The sequence below is a fragment of the Pipistrellus kuhlii genome, unplaced genomic scaffold, assembly GCF_014108245.1.
Source record: "Pipistrellus kuhlii isolate mPipKuh1 unplaced genomic scaffold, mPipKuh1.p scaffold_m20_p_1, whole genome shotgun sequence".
NCBI classification, from domain to species: Eukaryota; Metazoa; Chordata; class Mammalia; order Chiroptera; family Vespertilionidae; genus Pipistrellus; species Pipistrellus kuhlii.
Window position 1 is genome coordinate 193,767,119 of NW_023425404.1, and position 19,364 is coordinate 193,786,482.

The window sequence follows — 19,364 nt, forward strand, 5'->3', positions numbered from 1 at the left end:
AATCTCATGCCTACATCATTCACTCAATAAGCATGTATTGAACACCTACCATGTTCCAGGTATCTGTATAGATTTGTGGATACAATGATGAAAATATACACTCATAAAACTTAATATCAAGATAAAATGAATTAATTTACATAAAGTTCCTAGCATATGACAGATGCTGAATAAATGTGTTGCTCCTCTGTAATTCTATTTTATAGGTGAAGATACTAAGTTCAGAATAATTATATGACTTGTGGTCACATAGAATTATCTAGTAAGGGTCAAAAAGCATCACTTAAAACTAGATATATCAGTTAAGGTCCTAAAAGACACCGAACCCTCTGCTGAGATGTTGATAGAGATTGTAGAAGGATGGTACTGTTTACAGAAGTGTCAGGTAAAAGAACATTTAAAAGGAATACTCATATACCTGGAGATTAACATTGGCCAGAAGTCTTTAATGGCCTCCAGTCTTATAGAGGACAGCAGAAGGGAGTATGGAATAGAAGGTCTACCTGTAAAGTTGTAGCTATGGAAACCCATGCTCCTGCCAAAACCTCTCAGATGCAGGGAGGAAGCAGAAAGAACAGTCTTAGCCTGTCCCTTCCTAATCTCTGGTCTCCTACTGGCAAGCTCACTGGCTTCTGAGCTAGTGGCATAAGTAAAGAGATTTATATTATAAATATCACAGAGTCATTTTTCCAGCAGCTCAGAGTGAGTGTGTGTGTGTGTGTGTGTGTGTGTGTGTGTGTGTATGTGTGTGTATGCGCTTGCATTGTGTGTTGGCATATCTCCAACACCTATCACAAGCCTGCCATAAACCAGGAATCAATAAATGTTTTGAATTAAATTAAATTGAATTGCTTGAAAATGTTTGAGTTCCATGGAGTAAGGGGAGGCGTATGAGCTTTGGATTTGGGATGTTTCATCCTGTATCACTCCTATGCTCACAGTTAAATTTATGCCAAGCATGGGATAATATTGAAGCAAGTATATTACAAAGCCAGGTCATTTGGGTTCAACTCCCAGCTCTTCCATTTACTATTTATTTCACATTAGTCAAGTTTCTTAGACTTTTCTGCTCCATTTCTTCATCTTGTATTTACAGTTGTGAGTATGTAAAACAGAGTTTATGGTATTATTATGTATTCATTATTACATTATTTTACACACGAGTAACTATAAATCTACATTTGTCCCACCCTGTATATATGTATATTCTCCATAGAAATGCTTTTCACATGGCTAAGCCCCTGTAAATGTTTATTTATCTTCTTCCTCTTTCCTCCTTCCAGGAGGCTTGGGACCTAACCAAAGGAGAGAGATTTAAATGCTGCTGAAGAGAAGGTGGGGGTCTCTCCCTGACATCCTTCTTTAGGACACAGCATTGGTTTAACTATTTGGTTTGTCTCTCTGTGCCTCATTTGTTCATCTGCAAAGTGAGGGTTCCAGAGGACCTATAAAACTGAGTGGTTCTGGATGAATTCAACTGGGATGAGTATCACAGGACTAGCAATGAAAAAGAGGGGTGCAGAGCCAAGCTCTGATCATATCAGTCCTCCATTCTGCTCTCCTCAGAATGCCCTCAATGGGTCAGGCAGGGTGGGGGACAACCTCCCCAAAGCCTTCTAATGCCTCTGTAATCTAGAAAGCTACAAGGTCAACCCAAGCTCTTTCGAAATACTATTCCTCATCAGCATCAGAGTATCTTGTATTTTTTCAGTGTATACTAGACTCCAATCTTTCATATCTTGGCTCATGTGTTACTTAATTCCTTGAATACTCTTTTCCTGAGACTTTTCTCCTGTAGAACATTTTGTATTGAAGTCTTCCCAGTACCCTAGTTAAAAGATTGTGACTCCCTCCTACTTACTCCCATTATTCCTGATTTGTTTCACCATTCTAATGTTAATTATACTGAATATGCATTAAAGTGCAAGGGAAGCTTCTCTCCCACATGTCCATCTATTTTTTTAGAGCAAAGATAATACCTTATTTATTTTTTGCACTCCTTATTACAGTTAACATTATTGCTCTGCCCATGTTATATGTTTAATAAACCTTCCTCAAAAATAAAATAAAAGCATTTTTGGATAATAAAAAATAATAAAATCTTTCTCTAATGACTCAATAAATGGATGAGTTTGAAGAGAGATCTTGCATGTAAAAAAACAATTGAGAAAAATTTAGGTTATGAACAAGTTTAAAACTTGATTTTAAAAAGCTAAAAGTTAGAACCCATGCCTAATCCAATTATAGCAAAATGAATGCAATTGAAAATAATAAATGATAAAACAAGGAATTTACTTTTGATTTCTGATTTCCTAGTTTCAGCTTGACCATTATAGACAAATAAACAGTTACTATCAGCTCTGATAATGTATAAATGCTAACTAAATATATCAATTTGAATGGTATTGCACTATGTAAATAGTATTGATTTTTTGGGGAGCTTCTATTAGAGTAAATCATTGTGATAAAATAGCTTTCCTACTCAATGGTTTTAATTTAAACCTAATTATTTTAATTATTCCCCAAAGCAATCACATTGTATTCCATTTATATATCCCAGCTAATACAGAATATATGCAAATACACAGCACACCAGATTCCAGACAGACACGGAGATTGCAGCTCCTTGCCCCTGCTATGGGAACCCTATTCAGATCAAATTCCATCCCTGTGGAAAACCCTTATCCATATTCACTCAAGTTCTCTTCTGGAACACTTCCTTTTACTGCCACAATTTAGATCCAGTATCTGTATTTGCATCATCATTTGATTAGTGTGTTTTAATTCTTGGCTCAAGTAAAGGTGAGGAAATGTGATGGTGATGGGCCAGAAAGCTAGTCTTGTGTATTAGGGCTTTTTAACTTGAGCTCAGATTGGGCCAAATATACATTAGCAGATGGGTGGAAACACAAGAACCAATCCCTAGACACAAAACAAGGAAAACATTTCTGCATATACATTTGTGGGGAGAGAAGAAAGAGAAGAAAAGAGGGAGGGAAAGAAGGAGGAAGAGAGGGAGGGAGGGAGGGAGGGAGGGAGGGAGGGAGTGATAAAAATAGGAAATAACATGAGGCAAGCTTTTTTTTTTTTTAAATTAATAACACGGTGAACGTGAAATGTCAGCCCCCTCAGCAGGTGGAGAAAAGCAGACTTCACTTATATAATGCCCCTAACAAGAATAGTCTTCTTGCTCGACTCTCTTCTGTCATTTTCTAAAACTGGGAAGACACATGAGCCAAGGATCTTAACAAGAATCCAAACTCTAATCCAAAGCTACCATATGCTCGGCTTGAAACCAAACTCTGTAGCATATGTGCCCAACAGCAACTGAGTACGAACAGTTACACTGGAAAGTCAAGCCCAGAACGGCTTCACACATTTGCCTTCAGGAATTCCCAGAGCCCTTCTCAGCATTATAAATCCTGAAGTTACATTGGTCCTCTTTGGGGCACATCTCAGCTCAGACTCAGGGGCTAAAAATGCTTTAAACTCTCTAGGATTTTTTCTAAATTAAAAAAACCCATGCAGTTTACCAACAAGCACATTAGAGAGAATAGAGCAAGGTGTGAGTCATGAAAGAGAGAGATTTCAGAGACCATCCAAAATAATATTATTTTTCAGACAAGAAAACTATGCCCCAAGGATAGCCAGGACTAGAATTTGAATATCTGGTCATTAATTCAACATTTTGAGTTGTGCGTATTTTTCTCCTCTCATTGCTCCACATGATATATGTCTTTCTTAAGCATTGCATGTCTGCTATGTTCTTTAATCCCACTCTTCTTTGTAGTTTCATTAAGAGATGCCATCAATGTTGCTGTCCAGCTCTATGTTTCATATATTTTGAAGGAAAACAAAATCTACAAGTTGTCCATTTGATCACAGATACGTTTCATCATAAGAGAAAATCCAATTATTACTCTTTTTATATGTTATCAATATTGCTGAAGGTCTAAGCACTCTTTTTTAGAATTAATAATCTATTGTCCTAACTACTCTAAAATGGCAATTCTCATCACTGTCATTGGAAGTCTGGTCAGTGAAAACCTTGCTACCCAGGAAGAAATAGTTTTGACAAGAGAGATCAGCAAAGATAGAATAGCAAGTTTAGACTAGATTTCAACCCCTTTAGCTCAAGTTGAAATAAAAATGGCAGCTCTTATTGGTGTGACCACTTTATCCTCTCAGCATGGGTAACAAAACTCAGGCTGTGGAACCAGAAGTCCTGAGTTCCAGGTGCATCTCAGCCACTAATTAGTTGGCTGGTGACCTTGGGAATCATATTACTTCATTCCAATCCAAGCTTTGCATGTGCCAGGGGATGTAGTAACCCCCAACCAGTTCATGCACAGGGTTGCTATGAGAAGTAAATGGGGAAGGAGATATAAATGGTCCTGAAAACTTAAGTCTCTGCAAAATGCTAAGAATCCTCTTCATGATAACTAACTTTTAATTATTACCTGAAGGTGTTACTGCACATGTAAAAAAGCAATGTCTAGAAAAAACCATCCCTAGGTCAAACACTGGCTCTACCTCTAACTATCTTGATGGCCTTGGAAAGGTTTGGTTGATTTTCTGAGCCTCTATTTCTTTATTTATGCAATGGGGATAAGATCGTCCATCTCACAGAATTAGAACATGTATGTAATACAGAGTGTCTGGATCTTAAAAAGAATCCATAAAAATAATCAAAATAAGCACTAGCAGTAGTAATAATAAAAGATCATGCCTCCTCTTCCCATGGCTACTTTTAATTTTCTCATCACCTTTAGCAATTCATCCTGTGTCATTTTATAACATCTTTTGAATTATTGTTTGGAACTGATAATTAAAATTTTATCGATATTTACATCCAGCCAGTGTCATTGTTGTTGACATGCCATCTCTTAGAGGTCTATTTGATTAAACTTCTGTTAACCCCAGTCAAGAAAGCTAAAAATCCTTTAGAAGCCTTGCCTCTCTGTCAGTCACAGCAAGGAAGGGGTTACTAGGGATTTGAAACACTTGCTAAAGCATAAAGCATCCGACCTTGTCAGGAGCCCTCTGGCTTTTGCCAGCACTTCTGCTCTGCTCTGCACATAGCCCTCAGTGGAAAAGTACTGCCCAGACTTTCTGAATTATTAATATCATCTTGGCATTAAATACTCACTAGATAAAAAGAACCAGTTGCCTCCACAATGAAGATCTAAGAGAAAAGCAAGAACCAGTGATATGCTTTTGACCACAATTAGGATTTTCCCTGCTCCCTTTTGAGGTCATGGACACCTTCACTCATTCTCAACTTCCTCATACACATAGCTCAAATGACATCAGGTTGGATAAAACACTACTGATACTTCTGGAGAGCTAATATGGGAGAAAAGGCTTTCAGTGACCCTCCATTCAGTTGGTGATACCACACCAACTTAAAATGAATTCATATTTTAAATTCATAGGAACTGGAGCACAAGAAAATGTTCAAGGTCTTTTCATTTTTTTGGTTTTGTTGTTGTTGTTGTTGTTGTTGTTGTTGTTTCCCCTTCAGTTTCTAAAACCAATGCACTCAAAATCACTGAAGGGAAGAAAAATATTGACATATGGAAAATTCCAATAGTAAACGGTCCATAGGAAATACATCTGTCATGGTCCACATTATTTGAGAAAAACAAGGCTTTCAGTCAAGTTTTTTTGTAAGGCTTACCTCTGAAAGAAAGGATTTATTTTTAAGTCAGAGAGAGAAAATGACAGGACAGAAAGATCATGAGTCAGGAGATTCAAGCTTTGAAGTCTTGAACTTTCCCTCAAAACTTTCACTAAACACAGGTTCTCTGAAGTATACAGATATACCCACCAGTGACAAACCATCTACCATTGATGCAACATCTCATATATATTAGATACTCTGCCTGGTGCTTTACTCATAATATCTGATTTTCTCTCACAGCAAATGAAATAAATATCATTGCATGCACCTTTTGCTTTTAAGGAAATGGATGCTTAATAAGACATTCAATGACAAAGGTCAGCAGAGTTGTCATTCAAATCCAGATTTATGGGGATCTAAAATCCTTAAGAAACATATCATTTATTAGTAGAGCTTAATGAGTAAACAGTTAAAGCCAGAGTAATAAACAATTACTGAGACATAACTAAATCTGTAATAGCTAGAGTATCTAAAGCCATACAGAAAGCCTGGCTATGGTGGCTCAGTGGTTGAGGGTCAACCTATGAACCAGGAGGTCATCGTTTGATTCCCAGTCATGGCATATACCCCAGGTACAGGCTCAATCCTGATCATGCAAGAGGTAGCCAATCAATGATTCTCTCTCATTATTGATGTTTCTATCTCTCCCTCTCTCTTCCTCTCTGAAATCAATAAAGACATATATTTTTAAATATGTCATATAATTAATATAATCTTATCTAATAAAAGAGTAATATGCAAAATGACCATCACTACAACACACAAGATGGCTGCCCCAATGTGGACAATGATGGCTGCCCCCATGTGGACACAAGATGGCCTCCACAAGATGGCCAGCAGGGGAGGAAAGTTGGGAGGGGCCAGAACTGCAAGGGACGGCAATTGTGGGCATTCAGGCCTGCAAGGGAGGGCAGTTAGGGGTGACAGAAAGATCATGGGTCAGGAGATTCAAGCTTTGTAGTCTTGAACTTTCCCTCAAAACTTTCCCTCTGGCAAAGGAGGGAAGTTGGGGGCAACCAGGCCTGCAGGGAAGGGCAGTTAGGGGTGACCAGGCCTGCAGGGGAGAGCAGATAGGGGCAAACAGGCTGGCAGGGGAACAGTTAGGTATCAATCAGGCTGGCAGGGGAGTGGTTAGGGATGATCAGGCTGGCAGGCAGAAGCGGTTAGGGGCAATCAGGAAGGCAGGAAAGCAAGCAGTCCTGGATTGTGAGAAGGGTGTCCTACTGTGATTGGGCCTAAAAAGGCAGTTGGACATCCCTTGAGGGATCCCAGATTGGAGAGTGTGCAGGCTGGGCTGAGGGACAGCCCCTCCCCCTTGCATGAATTTCATGCAACGGGCCTCTAGTATAATATAATATAATGTAATGTAACATAATATAACATAACATAACATAACATAACATAGAGAGAATAGAGTGGTCAAATGTTCTGATTTTTCAGGGACTGAAGGATTCTCAGGATGCAAAAATCTCAGGGCTAAAACTGGGACTACTTGTAACAAATTGAGACAGTTAGCCAGCCTAAGGGAGGTGGGTGTCATGCACTGAAAGACAATTTGTGCTAAGTTGAGGAATTTGACATTTGTCCTATTGAAAATCAAGATGACTAATATGGGCACATGACTGTTCAAGAAAAGGGAGTGTGGTAGAAGGAGGCTCCTAGGTGAATAATGGGTAAGAGATGGTGAGAATTGTGGCTGAGAGGCTTAGGATAAAGCAAGAAGACTGGGAAATAGTGAATAAAAAGAAAAAATGTGAAAGAAATAACATTTCCTTTTAGCTCTAAGATTGCAATTCTAAGATTAGATTTCTCAAATAAATCTAATCTAATAAAAATGTAAGTCTATATTATAGTATCTTTGAACTTAACCCTATTCAGAAATAAGGTTGGTGCAGATGTAATTACTTAAGATGAAGTTAGGTCAATGTAGTGTAGACCCTTACTCAATATGACTAAGCTCTTTGGAGCAAGATTTCCATGTGAAGACAGAGACAGGGAGAATGCCATGTGATGATAAAGCAGAGATTGAAGTTATGTAGCTGCAAACTAAGAACACCAAAGATTGATGGCAAACCACCAGAAGCCAGCATGAGGCAAGGAAGGATTCCCCTGGGGGATTCAAAGGGGAGCATGGCCCTGATGACAACTTGATTTAGGACTTCTGGTCTCTAGAACTATGAGACAACCAGTGTTTGGTGTTTTTAAATACCCATTTTGTATGATGTTGTTGCAACAGCCTCAGGAAGCTAATTCACTAGCCAAACTATATCCCAGCTTTGTTTTACCAAATAGAGACAGGCTGGAGAGAGAACAGAATATACTCAGCTAAGAAACTTCTAGTAAGTGCCACCAAGCTGAGTACTTTTCTTGGGATATTTTCAGTGAATCATCATAAATCAGTCACAGGTGAGAAACTAAGTTTCAGAAAGAGGCCGAAGAACATCAACCCACAAGTGCACAAGTAGGAAGTGGTGGACCCAAGGTTTGAACTAGTGTCTATGTGAGTTCTAAATACAGATTTTTATTTGTCCTCCTTAGATGTCCTATTAGGGGTGATAGGGAAGCCAAGGCAGTGGACCAAATGAAACTAAAGAGCCTGACAGGGCTCTAAGCAATTTATTGCAATATAAAACATGAGATAAATTGCCCTGATCATTGTAGTTCAGTTGGTTGAACATTGTCCCATGCACCAAAACGTCACTGGTTTGATTCCTGGTCAGGACCACATGCCTGGGTTATTGGCTTAGTCCCCAATAGGGAACGTGTAGGAGACAGCCAATCGATGTCTCTCTCTCTCTCTCTCTCTCTCTCTCTCTCTCTCTCTCTCTCTCTCTCTCTCTCTCTCCCCCCCCCCCTTCCTCTCTCTCTAAAAAAAAATTTTTTTGAAGGTACTTGGGTTGGGATGGTGGGAGGACAGGCAGAAGAAAGACTTCTTGCTGCACAGTTCTGAGTCACCAAACTGTGATGGCATTCTTATCAGTGGAACTTGCTTCTGATATTCCCCTTGGGCTCTGGAAAACAAGGGGAAGCAAAGGAAAAGCCTGTTCAGAGAAATTTGAGGGTGAGGAAGCCTTTTTAAAAGCCTCCTGGGCCTTACAGAGAAGATACTTGCCTAAAGTTAATTGCTTTCTGGATGAACATCTGATAAGAAATATCATTTGCAAGCCCCACCTGCTATAGTGTCTCCTGTTTTTAAAGTGGATGTTTAGAGAATGTTAAAATCGTATATATATTCATCTCCCATGCAAAGCAGGACAGTGATTATTTGGGCCTTGGGAAGTGGGGATCCAGCTACAGAATTCGTCATTACCCTTATGCAATTGAGGAGAACAGATCGGATGAGAAATATCAGAGGAAAGCATGCCGCCTGCAGAATTAGAGTGAGTCATTGTTCCAAGTGAGAGGCTGGGTTTTTAAATCAGGATTTTCTTTTTATTTCAACCAATGACCCCTTCATCCTGAATATTATCTGCATCTTTGGATATAAGACAGTACTTTTTTTGTCTGTATGTTAAAGACATACTTGCTGCAAAATTTATAATAGAGAGGAGAGGCCCAGGGCAAAAGGCCAGGAAACAGTCACTTAAGTAAGTCATGTTTTTCTCAGAGACTCAGTTTCCTTGTCTACAAAATGAAGTTTTTTATTCTGGTGTGTTCTGTCTTCCCTGGTCTCTCTTTCATCTCACTCTCTGCCTCATCCCATTTCCCTTCCTTCTCAACTTCCCACTTTTCCACTGCCACAATGAAGAGAGAATGTAAGTTGAGTTGGCGAATGGGCTTGAATAAGATACAGGAAGGACTCATATAATACAGAGCTTCGTAAGAGAAAAGGGGAGGAGGTAGGAAGGGGTTGAGATTTGGTTATTGCAAAATTCATTCACTCATTTCACTGAGAATCCACTATCTGTTTCTCAATGAAGTGCTAGCCCTTGGGGTTTAAAAAGTAGAATATCGCTATGATATTCTACTTGAATCCAAAAGCCTTGATTAAGAGAGGGAGAAAAAAATGGTTAATTATAGTTAAATGATAAAGGTGCATTGGAAGCAGGTATTAGAGGTCCTTACCCAGCTGTTCTAGGTCACAGAGCACTTTCCAGAGGAGGTAAATCTAAGGGAGTAGGATAGAGAATATTCTAGAAATAAGGAGCATGGAGCATAGGCAAAAGATGAGATAGTTGAGCATATCTGCAGTTTTAAGGGATGTGGCTAACCCAATGAACAGAGGGTCAAATGACCAAAAACAAATCTCATATGGGCCTTGTTAAGTAACAATTGACTTTCCATAATGATCTGCATGGGAGCCAAGAGAGGCCATGATCGCTTAGCTGATGCCAGCATCCCTAGCAATGAGTCCACAGTTGCCATATCCCTATGTAGGACATCACTTACAGAGTGACAGAACCATTGTGTGGTGCTCCAGAGGGCTTGAACTGAGGGCAGAACCTAAATAAAAGTGGAAACTATTAACAGTTGGTGATATTAAGTTAAAAGAGAATGCCTAGGATAGCAATAAATTCTCTACCAATGGTTTGGCTACCACTTGCTGGAAATGTAACAGAGCTGGATAATGTAAGCTTTAAAGTCTCTTCCAAAGCAGTGTAGCTTCATTCCTGTTCACAATTCCTCCCAGTGGACATCCATTTAGTCATCTCTAAAGAAAAACATGAGGCCTGGTCAGGGCACATACCTAGGTTGCAGATTGGATCTCAGGTCAGGGCATATATAGGAGGTAACCGATTAATGTTTCTCACATCAATGCTTCTCTTTCTCTCTCTTTCCCTCTCTCTTTCTCTCTCTCTCTAATAAATAAAAACATATCTTCATGTGGGGATTAAAATGAACAAAAAAGAATTTAAGACCACATTGGTAATTTTTTTCTGAAAGTTTTCACCAACAGTCTTTTTTATAAATTCTTTCCTCCACAATTACCCTGAGAAGGATCCAATCTTGTGAAACTTTATATCTGTTAGACAAGCTGTAATGATCAAATAATAATCGTTAAACTTAATATTTCAGTAGTATAAACCAAAAACAGTATTGTGATTTAACTAGAGATTTATGAGTATTGAAACTGGCTAGCAGTCTCCATGTAGAAACTCAAGATTGGGAAGTTTCAGAGAAAATACTCTCCAAGGTCCCCACCAGCAAAGACAGTCTATGACTCTAGGGATTAGAGTGACACAAAATAAGGAGAAGTGGAATACCCTCAAAATGTTGAAGACATGCTCTGAGGCACATGTGTCAAACACAAGGCCCTCGGGCCAAATCCGTCCCGCCAGGCCTAGCAATGTGGCCCACACCACGCTGTCATCACTGCACTCCGCTGCGTTTCCATCACAATGACAGTTTATGACTGTTCAGTAAACCATTCGGCCCACTATTTAGGCTGGATTTTAGATTTTGGCCCCTTCTCTGATTGAGTTCGACACCCCTACGAGTCTGAGGAGAGAAAGCAAAGGTGAATATATATGTACCTCAGTGAGGTAAAACATTTGAGAGCAATGTTTTACTTTGTTAGAATAAGAGATATAATTGATATTTGTATATTGATTAAATATCCTCCAACTTTGAAATATTAACTTATCAACTCTTGAGGCACTTTTGTAGAGTCCATCAGATTTTCTGCATAGATCATGTTGTTTGCAAATAAAATAATTGTACTTCTTCAAAAAAAGAAAGAACAGCCTATAGTATCAGGGAGGCACAAAGTATCATGTAAGGTAGGGTTGGGTGTGCAGGGCTGACTTAGAAAGTCTATAGATATATGAGTTTGTTATTCATTTGACTTTGATAGGAGCAAGTACTTCGCCACTCTGAGTTTCATTTCCTCTTCTACTTATGAGACCAATGAGTCTTAGCTTGAAAGTGTTGTTATAAAGATTAAAAGAAATATTGTATGTATAGAAACTAACTGTCCTTGGCACGCAGTAGGTTTGCAAAGGACAGTAATAACCATAACAATGACAATGGTGCTTTAATTAAGAGGTTTAGAAATGAAGGAGCAGTTCAATTTGTTTACTGTGCAGAAAGTTACAAGTCTTTATTGCTCTAATGACAGATGACTTTAGAAGCTGCCTAGGGATAGATAGTATGCACTTGTCATTGCAGATAATAAAAGCAGAAATGAGAGGAGAATTAATGAGGAAACCAGACAAATCCAGAATGCTAGGCCATCATCTGTCTGGACTGCAGGCGAGAGAAGGGATGACGTAAGTGTTTATTTCTAACTCACCCTCTCTGAGAATGCTGAGTGTTTTCAGTCTGGCTTCTGGATTTAGAGCTCCTTGGACTCAAAACTGCATTCTTTTTAAATCTTTTGCTGCTGTTGTTGTTGGCCTGCATCCTAAAACACCTGTGCTCATAATTACGTTATTTGTACATGGTAGGAAGTTAATATGCTCCCTAAGAATTAGGAAAAGTGGCAAAAAATTGACCTTCCAAGAATTAAACCAGAAAGTCAGTACAGTTAAAATGAGATCTGCAAAGTCATTGCCCAAAGACAGAGTGGGCCACGGGTCAGCAGGATGGGAGCTAACCTCAATGAAGATTTTAAAGTACCTACAGAAAAATTATTTTGGTCAGAAGGAAACTAATTAGAATGAAACCATAGACAAAGAGAACCACAGATACAATAGATGAAGTGTGATTCAAACCATGCCCAAGGACATGCAGCTTATCCAGTGACTTGAAATCTACCAAGGATACTGATAACCTTGAGAACAAACCACCAAATTCCTCACATGACTCATGAAATCCTACAAGATTTAGCCCTAGCACATCTCATCTCATACCCCATTCCATGTAATCCATCTTACCCTGGCCTTCTGGCTACTTACAGAGTGGCTATTCTTTTGGCCTGGAATTCTCCTTTCCAGAATTGTTTAAATTTAACTCCATAGGGAATTTTTTTTCACCACCCTATCTAAAGTCCATTCAACAGAGAGCCAGGGCCCAACAATATATGTGTAGCTTGAGAAATAATCAGACATTGTCCTGAGACCTATAAAAACAATGCAAAAAAAAAATCAAGTTCAAAACCCAATAAATATCATGCCAAGGAGGGTTGCTTTAAATGCTGAAGAAGCTATACACTCTGTACAACCTGAAGCTGGTGAAATATATAGTCTGGTGGATGGCAATGTTGCAGCAATTTATCCTGAACAAGGAGGACACGATCCAGAAGACACTTATTTATTGGAGCAGGGTTTTATCGTCTGAATCTGGCTTGCTAAAGCAAGTGATTATCTTCTAGAATATTTATACACTCTGTCATTTATATATTTAGTAAAAGTTTAGTTTTTTCCCAACCCCTCATTTTCTGAGACCTTGATCTTACCGAGTTTTACAAAATCCTGAATCTTTGAGAAAGGAAAAGTGATAACTCTGTTCCTTTCCAAGCTGGCAAAAACATTCCAAATGGAAACTGGAGATATCAGACTATCCTCTGATGTCACTAAACTCTCAAATCCAATCAGTGTTCTTGGTTCTAATGGAATTCACAGTAAAAAAACATTCTCTTTATGATTGGGCTTTTCACATAGGTCTATAAGGAAAAGATAGGACTATAAATGTGGACCTGAACTTTCTGTCTTACTATGACAATTATACTCAGGGTTGATCAATATATAATACAAATGATTCACTGAGTATTTGACGTGTGCTTTTATATTTGTCTGTTTATATCTTTAGTTCTATAGCAAAAAGCCTCCTTGAACACTCTCAGGGGGATGAGAGGGACAGATGAGTGAGTCTCTACATAAGGGAAGAATGGAAGGAGAGGAAAGGATAAGTTTTTCGGGGTTACCAGCTTCTGAGCCCTTCTTAATGTTCATTTGGTTCTATGTGTACCATCTGGAGAAATGTGAAGAATGTGGAATGTGTGTGTGCTGCTATTCCAGGAAGTCAGAGATAGGAGGAAAATGTGGTTGGACTTCCTGTGGGTACCTTGAGATATATAGAAGAACAAGGGTAATCCATGTTCCAGCACTGTGCCTCTGAGGAAGTGAGGCTTGAAGAAGAAATGCCCCTGATAACCCATCTTGGGAGCCAAATTTCAGAGCACCTGAATTTTGATGCACGAGGAAAAAATCTATCCTTCTCTACAGGACCCTAAAAGTCTGAGTAAGGAGCTGACCACAGGAAACCATCCAATGGGTCAATTCTAACAATTTGATGATCAAAAATGGATGGTGATGCAGGCACTCTGAGAAAGCAAAGAATTTTGTGGTCATCACAAATGAATTGGCATTTTCATGTGCCCTTCTCTGCCCTCACTCAGTATTCAAGCAAATCAGGACTCTGACCTTGCACAGTGCAATACTAACCCTGTAGTGATGAACACCACTGGGAGTTGCTTCTGCCAACTGCTGCCCAGTCTCTGGGAATAGCATCCACCACCCTGTAGTCCCTTTGGCATCAACTAAAGACCATGTCTGGTCTTAGAACTTATACAAATAGATATTGTTTCTATGAGAGTCCTCCCACCTCAAATTAACTCTCTGTTCTGGAGATGCTTTCATTGGGATAAAGGCATCTCTAATAAAAATAAATAAATAAATAAACTGTAAAGAAGTGTAATTGACTCCACTTTATATATGAACAAACAGAAAGCTAAGAAAACCATTATTGCCACTTGGCTAGATGACAGATGTGAAACTCAAACCTGAGTCCCCAAGGCTAATGTTGCTTCTACCAAACTAAGTCATTTTGCCATCATAAGAAGACTTGACTGTTATACAAAGACATAATCCACTTACTTTTTTGAAAGTGGTTCCTATAGTTTGGCATACATGTTTAGATCTCAATGATTAAAGCCCAAGTCTTGAATTGTTCTAAGGTGGAGATAAGCACCTTCCCCAGGCTCACTTGTGGCAGGTGCTTCTGGGTTCTTCCAAGAGGGGAAAGGGGGGAGGGGGAGGGAGACAGCAATGCAGGTAAAGAATGGAAAGCTTCTTCAATAGACAAATCTGGGTTTCAGACAAAAAAAAATCCAAAGCAAATAGAGGTGTATAGGTTTGAAGCAGGTTGTGAGCAAGGAACAGAAAGCTGCTATTCTACTTAAAGAATAAGGGGCAAGTTCCAGAAGTGATGAAGTATGACATTATGCACAGCTTCAGGAATAAAAACAGAACCAGAACGTTGAGTCCTTGGGAACATATCAGAAGGAAGACGGGATCTCAAGAATAAGAACTGAGCTCTAAGAACTCTAAAATTCTAGAACCATAGATGCTTCCCTAACTGCTTGGAGTCTCAATTTTTCTACCCCTTTTCTTATGCAAAATGGAATTACAATCCTTAATTCAAAAAATATCCCATGAGCTTATGCTTGGCAGCACCCAAACAGGGAGCTCAATAGACTTCCACTGATTTTGAATGCAACTGGTGCATGGCAGCAGCCATTCTGAAGAAGGTCAGAAGTAGACTGGGTCTCTGGAACCTGCAATAAGAAACCAAGGTGAGCCTGGCCTTTGTTGCTCAGTGGTTGAACATCAATCTATGAACCAGGAGATAACAATGGTTCAATTCCCAGTCAGGGCACATGGCTGGGTTATGGACTTGATCCCCAATAGAGGGTGTGCAGCAGGTAGCTGATCCATATTCTTTCTCATCATTGATGTTTCTCTCTAACCCTCTCCCTTCTTCTCTCTGAAGTAAATAAAAACATACTTAAAGAAAAAAATTAAAAATAAACCAAGGTGGACTAAAACACATATGAAATCATGCTCAAAGTCACTAATCATCTGAGAGATGCAAATCAAAATGACAATGAGCTACCAACTCACACCTTTCAGAAAGGCTATCACCAACAAATCAACAAATGACAAGTGCTGGTGAGGATGCAAGAAAAAGGAAACCTCGTCACTGCTAGTGGGAATGCAAACTGGTACAGCCATTGTGGAAACAGTATGGAATTTCCTCAAAAAATTAAGAATGGAACTTCCATTTAACTCAGTAATCCCACTTCTAAGAATATATCCCAAGAAAACAAAAACACCAATTAGAAAGGATATATGCACCCCTATGTTCATAACAGCACAATTTACAATAGCTAAGATTTTGAAACAGCTTAAATGCCCATCAACAGATGAGTGAATTAGAAAACCCTGGTACATCTACACAATGGAATACTATGCTGCTATAGAAAAGAAGGAATTCTCACCACTTGCAACACCATGGATGGAACTGGAGAGCATTATGTTAAGCAAAACAAACCAGTCAGAGAAAGATAAATATCACATGATCTCACTCATTTGTGGAATATAAGGAACAACATAAACTGATTAACAAAAATAGAATCAGAGATACAGAAGCATTGAACAGATTGCCCAACCTATGAGGGAAGGGATGGGAAGTGAAGAAGTAAGAGATCAACCAAAGGACTTATATGCATACATATGAGCATAACCAGACAGTAGGGGTGTGAGGGCATGTGCTGGGGGGTGGGAGTGGCCGGGAGAGGTCAATGGGGGAAAGGGAAACTCATGTAATACTTTATTTTTTTTTTAATATTTTATTGATTTTTTACAGAGAGGAAGGGAGAGAGATAGAGACCTAGAAACGTCAAAGAGAGAGAAACATCAACCAGCTGCCTCTTGCACACCCCTACTGGGGATGTGGCTGCAATCAATGTACCTGCCCTTGACCGGAATCGAACCCGGAACCTTTCAGTCCGCAGACCGATGCTCTACCACTGAGCCAAACCGGCTTCGGCAATACTTTAAACAATAAATAATTTAAATTAAAATAACCCCAAGGTGAACACAGGAAGTAGGTCTGGCTTGAGAGGGAGCCTAGGGGATGAACAATGGGTAACTCCTCTCTCAGGCTTCTGCATAGATTCTGGAATCCTGCCATTAACTCCTACCTCTGAACATCTAAGCCCTGTTTGCTAACCCAACATTCCTAAAGCCTTTCATCTATATTTCTGGACTCAGCCTAGAGCCTATTCACTGTTTAATGATAGTTTAATGAGGTCTCGGCATGTCCTCCTGGCCTGCAGCTTTCGCTTTAAGGAGGGGCCTTTGAATCCACGTCTGCATTCAGAATGAATCAAGTTTTCTGACGTGTCCAGGGCACACATGAGTGAAATCCACCTCTGTATCACTCGTCGCCAGAGGGGATTTTCTCTCCACATTACACCTGCAGCACGCCGTCCTCTTTTCTCTGGCAAGCCCGGATACATGATTAATATTTTAAGCCTCCCAGGTTCTGCTTTCCCTGGTTTCAAAAGTGCCTGGATGTTGGACTTTTTAAAAATGTATTTATCTCCCCATCCAGCCAGCTGAGGAGGAATTGCAAGTAGAAGGCAGAGCCACTGGGGCCAAAACAAATCCTGGCAAATCTTTAAATTGCTTCTGCAGTCACCTGGGTTTTCTTTCATTAGCATCTCTGGCGCCACTTATCTCCCCTGCTGACCTTCATTTCTGAAAGGAAGAGAGAACAGTTTTAATAGGGCATTATATCTCTTCCTTCCAAACTGTAGGCTGGAAATACATCGGAGTGAGTGTTCTCAGCTCAGTTCAGAGACAAATCTGCCTGGCTTCCCATGCTGTCTGGGGCACCACCATCCTCCCCGGCTCAACTCTCAGGAGAGACTGAATTTCTCCCTTTCCCAAGTTCCCTCCTTCTGTCCAGGAAGCATGGAAGCAGTTCACCCCACATGGCTTCTTGCATTCACCTCACGGATGGCTGCATACAATCTTCTTACAGCAAGGCTCCTTTGCTCAAAAAGCAGAGAAAGCTTCAGGCACAGAGGCAGGAAGGGCTGGCTGTGTATCCCAGAATTCAGGACCCCAGTGCTTATATCCAAATTCAGATTTGGTACAAATTCTTAAGCGAGGGCATGTCTTCTGATCACATTAAGCTTCAGTGCCTTTACCTGCCAAATTAGATCTGGCAATGATAGTGGAAAATAATAAAATGTAAATACATAATGAATGGGAACACAGGCAAGACTCAAATGTCACCAAACATGTACAAACTAGGTAGGGGTGTCGAACTCAATCAGAGAAGGGGCCAAAATCTAAAATCCAGCCTAAATCGTGGGCCAAATGGTTTACTGAACAGTCATAAACTGTCATTGTGATGGAAACGCAGCGGAGTGCAGTGATGACAGCGCAGTGCGGGCCACATTGCAAGGCCTGGCAGGATGGATTTGGCCCGCGGGCCTTGTGTTTGACACATGTGAACTAGAGCATAGATTAGTGGTCGGTAAACCATGGCTCGTGAGTCACATGCAGCTCTTTGGCCCCTTGAGTGTGGCTGGGCGTTAGAACCAGTTCTTCAAAATAGACTCACCCAGGCCAAAAACCAACTTCTGCACATGGGCCACGAAGTTTAAGTTGCATTATATGTGTGTGTGTGTGTCCACACATGGTATTTTGTGGAAGAGCCACACTCAAGGGGCCAAAGAGCCACATGTGGCTCAATGAGCCGTGGTTTGCCGACCACTGGCATAGATCCATTGTGTACAACGATGGCACAGTCGACTGAAACTCAGGAGACTGAAGTATGGAAAGATGATTCTAAGTTTCCTCCCATTTCTAGATTCCTAAGCATTGATCCATATTGAACAACCATGTCTTCAAGATACAAAGAAAATAAGGTGCAATGTTGGCTTTTGTGGACTACACAGCCCAATAAGTCAGACAGTAACCAACAGCCATGGGAGAAACTCTTGTTGCTGCCTTCCACTTAGCCACTTCACCAGAACAGTGGAAAGTATCTTGACTCATTCCCAGAATAGTTGAATATTTGCAATCAGTAGATACCTGTCTATCACACCAAATGCTTCTGCCGTCCTTCTCCTCTCCCCCCAACTTTTGATTAAACACCACTTATCCTGATTGCATTGAGTCAAAGATCTCTGTGTATTGATGATGGATTGGGATGGTAAAAACAGCCACAGAGACACTACAGGACCTGAAAGTCAAGAACCTGGTACAAGAGAAGTCTACTGGCCAGTCAACAGTGTTGAAAGAAATAAATGAGCTAATGTACATGAAAATATTTTTTTAGATTGTCAACTTTCTTATAAAGTTTGTTTCAGGGCCTGGCATAAAGAAGCTAAAGAAAATTAATGCAAAGGATAAAGAAAATATGTGAGGTAAGATACATACAGGTGGCATGTTTGAAAACTGTAAAATAGGGAAATACTGCCAAGGCCTGGTGGGCAATAGGAATTCAGAGTAGAAAGACATGACAGAAAAGTAATGAAAAAGACATGACAAAAAAAATAATTTCAATATTCATTTTAAATTACCCTTCTAATGTTAAATAAGGTGGATTTGTGAAAACAGTACCAGAGATAAGACCAGTTAAAACCAGCTGTCATTGTCAATAATAATAAACTGAGGCTATGTCTACCTCGATGGACTCAACATACTGGAGCAAGACTAAGGAGGGCAATGAGGGAGAGGGGGAGGTGTTAGGAATAATTTCCAGATTTCTCTCTGGAGCAGCTGGCTGGAGGAGTGTGTCATTTAACTACCGTATAATATGACCCCCTAATTTTACAGTTAAAACATAGGTTTAGGCCTGTATTTGCTGTATAAGACTACCCCCCACTTCAAAGAAAAGACTTACTTTGCCATCAAGATCTGCAGGTAATTTTTGTGCAATTTTGGTCTTTTGCCCCCCGATTTTCGGTTGACTTTTTTTCCTTTCAAAAGTAGTCTTATAT